This window comes from Lepeophtheirus salmonis, chromosome 14, assembly GCF_016086655.4.
Source record: "Lepeophtheirus salmonis chromosome 14, UVic_Lsal_1.4, whole genome shotgun sequence".
NCBI lineage: Eukaryota > Metazoa > Arthropoda > Copepoda > Siphonostomatoida > Caligidae > Lepeophtheirus > Lepeophtheirus salmonis.
Window position 1 is genome coordinate 32,954,359 of NC_052144.2, and position 6,689 is coordinate 32,961,047.

Consider the following 6,689-nt stretch of genomic DNA (forward strand, 5'->3'; position numbering starts at 1 on the left):
GAATCCCAGGTGGTGTAAGAAATACACTGTTAAGGTAAAATCGTGGACTTTTTGATAAATAACAAATAGGATAAACTTTTGCAAGAATAAAAATAAGTACAACATTGAAACTTTATCACGGATACTACTATGGCCCCTAAACTTTGGCTTAAATGTGTTGCAACACTTCTTGTTTGTTGACTCTGGGTATGACCACCCACTGCTTCTTGACAGAACCCTTTAGTCATCCAAATTTCGTTCAAGGATAGCACAGACTCTCTTCTCGACTACGCCCAAAAATATATAGTTGAGAGGAGAACAGTCGTGAGAGGAGGTTTGGTCAAATTGACAACATACAAAATAACTTGAAATTGGTAGCACAATTACATTCCTGTAACTGGGATCAATCCCAGTCTTCACGAGCATTTGCAAGACTTTTGCGTACTCAGTTTTGAGTCCCATGAAGAACTTGTTAGCAATAGCCTTCCCATCCGAGGCTACAACGACCAGCATCATTTTATTATTGATAAATAATTAGTCATATTTACAAAAAGATTGTTCATATTGTTGTGTTTATTTGTGAACACGTCGTTACCCTTATTGTATCGCACAACCTTTCCTCCAAAAGAAAACAGAAAAAGAGCCAAAATCATCTCGTAGTTAACCAAATATGTTAATCCTACGAACAGCTTTTTATATCTTCAGTAATCCAAGACTATAATTGTCTTTTTATTTATGTACTATTTTAAAATAAATATTATTTATGTATTTCATAATATTAAAATCTTACATAGTATTTTATTTGATACAGTATTAAAATACTGCCTAGTAATATTTTATTAAAAGCGTAGTTTTACATATGTTTTGTGTATATGATAGCTAAAAAAGGATGCCATTACATTATATATATTTACATCGAGGATTAGCAAGATTCCATTTTATTCCTGCCTTTTTGGAAACGGAAAAAAAGATTATAAAGTTATTGGTTTGTTTATTTATCAAAAAGTGTAAGTTAAGAAATAGCCATGACGTATCAAGTGAGCCGAGGGAATTGACAGCTGAAAATGAAATATATCAGGTATTTTTGTGTTACTAAGGTAAAATCACGCTTAGTTTATGTGTTTTTCTTATTTTTGTAGTTATAACTTTTACGGAAACAAAAGAAACATCTTTACAAATAAATAATATTGATTTAAAATAACTTATACGCAAAAATCCTTTCAAAATAGTTTAAATTAAATTATTAGCCTTGAGATTTTAAATATATTTCTGGGTTAAGTAATATGGTTTATATAAGTCATAGTTAGCTATAAAATAATTTTTTCATAGAAACAATATACTCGTACCTGTCACAATCAAAGCATTACATGTACATATATACAATAAAAATAGTTTTAGAGTAAGTAGAAACATAGCTTTTAACCACATTATGACGAGTAAAAATGTATGAATAGGGTTTTTGTTCCCTTTTTCTAGGCAAGTCTTTTAAGTATAACAATAAATACCTTTTGTGGCATTATTAAATAGCAATACCAATCTAAAATTAATTATAAATTATTAGAAAGCTTGAATTGCTTATTAATATTTACGCTCTGATTATCACAACTATGTTAAGACTCTTATGTGTAATAATTGTTTTGTGTCGCAATTAACTTTATAAAAATAGTTTTGTTCGAATAGTCAATTCAGCAGCAACATGAAAAGTTAATATTGCTTATGAAAATAAAATAAATTGGCTTTCTAACTTTATTTTATTTCATCAATGTAATTTGTTTTTAATAATAAGGTAAATTGATTTGAACTTTACAGCTTAGATATATTAAATTACCTCTTTCCGCATTGATAACTACCTTGATACGAGGGCGTAAACAACTTTTCATCTAGTCAACTAAAGGCTTGAACATTTGAGGGTACTTTTTTAAAGATTCCTCGAGGATTAGAACATTTTGCAACTTTATAGATCATTGAGGGAATGAGAGAGGCCATGTGTTTGCAAGACAAAATTTTGCATTCCTTTTCCGTTGCACAGATGATGTCATAAGGTGCTAACGAAGTTTTTGAGACCAATATCTTCATTTATGCCTTCTTGATTGTCGTTTCCCTGATCTTGATTTTTTCTGGAATGTAGGCCAATAAAATAGTTGCGTCATACTTAATTTAAGTATTTAAACTGTCACTAAAGTTTTAATATATATTTCTATTTGGTTCACCAACTCTAAATTGGCTCGGAATACAGCTCAAAGCGTAGATTGCTTCATCCATAATGTGAAAAGCCTTTCAACGGATGTCTACAATCTTGGCAATTTCCTTATTTGCCCTCCCGCTTGAAGGAAGTTTGAGATTCATCTTCTTGCATTCCCATAATTCACATTTGACAATAATGTATAATCATACATTAAAAAAAAACTTCATCTTTACATAAAGGTTTTCAACATATAAAAGTAAAATATATTTAGTCTGTAACATTTTGTAACGGACGCTACATAAGCATTCATTAGTACAAAATGTATAAACCGAATTAGACATAAGCGTTATTTACTTATATTAGTTTTTCCACAAAACGGCAAAGATTGACATCGACTTATGGTCAAATAATGCTGAATTATATTATTACAAAATCTTGGTAGAGCACAACACGTTGGTATGTTTATAATAATTATCAATTACTAACTTAAAATGTAATAATATTGAAATATTATATTACTTATAGTCATACACAATGTACAATAAGTATAAATATTTATTTTTTGTAAATTCAAAATTGTCAAAAAGGGGTCATAGACTGACTTGTAGGAAAGCTACATCTATAAGGTGTGTCAGCCATTAGGAAAAGAGTGGAGACCTTTATTGTGGGTGAAGGAGGCCATATTGAATAAAAAATATAGATCTTAGTTATACATAATTAAAAGGAAATAAGCCTAATTTTGTTATTCCTGTCCTTCGAACTACCTTTTAATACAGTTTGAAAGACAATATTCAGTGTAAACTTAAATATGACGTATGGGGGTATATTTGAAATATCTGGAAGGAAAAATCTTTCTAAAATTGGACATAACACTTTTTATGTGGAGGGAGGGGGTTGTTATAAACTTCAAAGTTAGTATTTAGGTTAAGATTTGAAAGGAACAGAAGGATATATATAAATATTTAGATAATAAATTGTGCTAATAAATAAATTAATTAATAATATTAATGTGTTATTGTAACTGAAAATCCAAATGTATTTTTATTTTTTACAATTTTAGCTATACATGTACTGTACAACAAAGTATTTTACAAAGTCATATTTTTTGGTCCTGTGTTTCAATTTTAAAAAGTTTTTGTAATAAGTAAAATTGTAAAACGTTTTATTATTAATTTGTTTTTCTATTAGGCCGTTTTGGTAACATGACCTTATATTATAACCTTTTAGCTTCACTTTGACCTTGTGTATCATGTTTTATTTTGATCAATTTCAACTCACTTTTTAGCTCTAAATGTTACCTACAATTAACTTTTTTTTTAATATTTATTTATTTCATATACATTTACATTTAACAGATCTAATTCCAATACTTTAAAACAGCTTCCAGTTATAAAATCGTTAAAATATTTATTTTATTTAAAGTAAATGTACATACATATTTTTATTTAATATAAGTAAGAGGAGGAAGACAGGAAAAAATAATAGGGAAATTGGATGGTGGAGAAGGCCTATAAACATAACACTTCATACCAAATATTTCCCATATTCTATATCTTCGTTTCACCACTCCTGGAGACTATTCAGAGAGCGTGTTATCCACTATGTATGAAATTATGGAAATAATACCTTTACTTATTTTTGGAGAGATTTCGATTTGCATTAAAAATAAATTACATAATTACAAATTGATTTTTTGAAAACATGAAAAAAGGATTCTTTATAATTAATATTCTTGGATGTAATTGAGGCTTTCGCGTATCCAGACTTAGTGTGACAATCCTCATTGTCTGATTGATGTGCTCATGAATAAGTTTAGTAATATATTTATTCTTCACAACATTCATCTCAGAGAAAACTGACCCACAGAACTGTGTTGATACAAACATTCCACAAAAACAAATATCCAGTTACTTATTACGATATACTAAATTAATTCACTAAATTAATTTCAACAATCAGACTGTTGACGAAATTAATTTAAAAAATATATTAAAACAATCCATAAAGGAACAGCTATATTAAATATATATGCTTAAAAATCAATAAGAAATTGACTTATTTCATTTTGTAGGTTTCTGATAAATAAAATTTGATATAGACTTTGGAAAAGAGCAAATTCTGTATTAGAGCAAATTCTGTATTAGAGCAATATTTTCGCTGGAACCAAGGAAATGTTGGGTGATGAGGCTTAATGTTAAAAGAAATCTTTATCTTTATTTTAATTCTAACTATTTTATATAAATAACAATTTATATAAATCTACAACATACTAAACGGATTCTTAACTCAACGGCATGAAACATTCCACCATTATACAATTGTTATTGGTTAAAAATATATTAATTAATATCTAAAACACAGGTGATACATCAAAATAAATAAAATTTATTGAGCAAATAATAGAATGAAGATTAAAAAGTATAACTTTTTATTCGGGACTATGACTATTCTTCATATAGACATTCCTAAAGTTATGACTTGATTCCATGCATCCTTAAATCAAGCGCCATGGAAACAAGATGACTTGTTGTATACGCGTAGTGTGTGAAAGATTTCAATAGAGGGGATTCAGGGGAGTTCTCGGAGAAAATCCTACTGGCCAAGGGCAGTTCAGCAAGGATTCCTTCTTCCACATGCAGTCTTCTCTACTGATGAACAACGATATCAAATTTGGAATTATACACTCTCAGAATGGATTGTATTTCACTTTTTTATTTAAATTTATCTACCTACTTTTTATCGTTATCTCTCTTGGTTTCTATCTCTTTTCCTCTTCTCTCTCTTGGTTTCTATCTCTTTTTCTCTTCTCTCTCTTTGATTCTATCTCTACTAGCTGGGGTGTGCCAATACATATGGACTTTTATTATAAAATCAATTGAAAAATGAATTTTATCCTTGAAATGTTATTGTTGACTTATTTCAAATTGATAACAATATAAAACATTTCTTGGGATGTTCTTTTTTTTTAAATCAAATTTCATACTTTCAGGTATCAAATGAAATACTTTCAAACTTTTTGAATCTATTTCTCTTGAAGCTATGAGCCTCTAAAAATCACCTATTTTTCACTTTAAACAAAAATAATTTAAGTTAGAAGTATGATGCAGACATTTTAAAAAAAGTTTTAGAATTTTTTTAACATTTGGCTTTAAAATATAACATAATTTATCCCTATCTCCAACACCGAGGGTTAAAACAGCTTTGAATCTTAAAAATAATGAAAAATGTATGGTTTTTTTTCTGAAGGCCACGAGGCTATGAGAAAAAAAAAATAAGGCCACATATTAAATTAGGGGATCAAACTGTACTAAGTTGAGCATATGCTGTTCTTGTGCATGAAAAAAAGTGTGATTTTGTTGGATAGTGTAATTTGTGTGCTTCAAATAATTAATTTATTTTGTCATTGTCATTGTTACAAAAAAAGACACATATTAAATCACAGCATCTCTTCATTTCGATAAAGAGGGTACATGTAAATAAGCAATTTTGACGAATGTATGTTTTTCCATCTCATACAAGTCAATGATATGTTCATAGATTGGAAATAAGAGGCCAAGCTCACGGAAATTAAAAAATCTTATTCCTTTTTAAGGCAGTTATAAAAGTTTTTGAAACTGTGGGTACTATCAAAGAAAAGATTGAAATGAATGTCAGAAATAGCTGGATTGGTATACTTGTGTTTTTATGATCCTTTACAAAGTTTTTTTAAGAAGTATTTACTGTTGGGGCTTGCATTATCCATCAAAATGGCTATTTTATTAAATCCAACTTTAATAAGATCAGAGTTTATTTATAGCATGAAATGATAAATTGTTTTGGAGTTGAGGTTAACAATTTAATAAATAGCGATAGTGTTTGGATAGTTTGAACATGTTGATTTTATCACAAAGATAAGCATACCTTTCTTTTCTTAATCTTTTTTACTTTCCTGTCAATCTGTCCCCATAAAACTCGACTGGCTGAGAACTTTATCTACTAAGAGAACACCTTTCTTAAGAACTTTTGATTTGATTCTTCCTCTGTTTTGTATCGAATCATCTTAGAATTTATTTTGATACTCTTAGTAGGGGGGTAATTTATGAAAATGAACAAATTCACATTTAGTAAAACTTTTCTTATGACAATTTATCTTCGTAGTATATTGGTGGGAACAAAATTATAACTTTTGTTAAAAGTGCCTGAAGAAATAGTAATTATGGTATGTTGACTATCAAAATCAAATTTACGCATAGTTGGACAACTGATTATACAGAAAACTTTTTATATAAATAGTAAGTGTAGAAATCAAACATAAATTTCATATAAAAATTATTATATATTACTTTAAAGTAACAAACTTCCATTCAAATATCATGACTAGCATTTATAATATACATAACGTATATTTAAGAATTGATGTAGCTATTTATAAATTTATTTTCCCGACGGCAAACATATTAATTATGAGAAAACGTGTATATGTAGATAGAAAGGCGGTAAGAAACCCCGTTCCTTAGTATAATACAATGAATTCAGATATATTTGC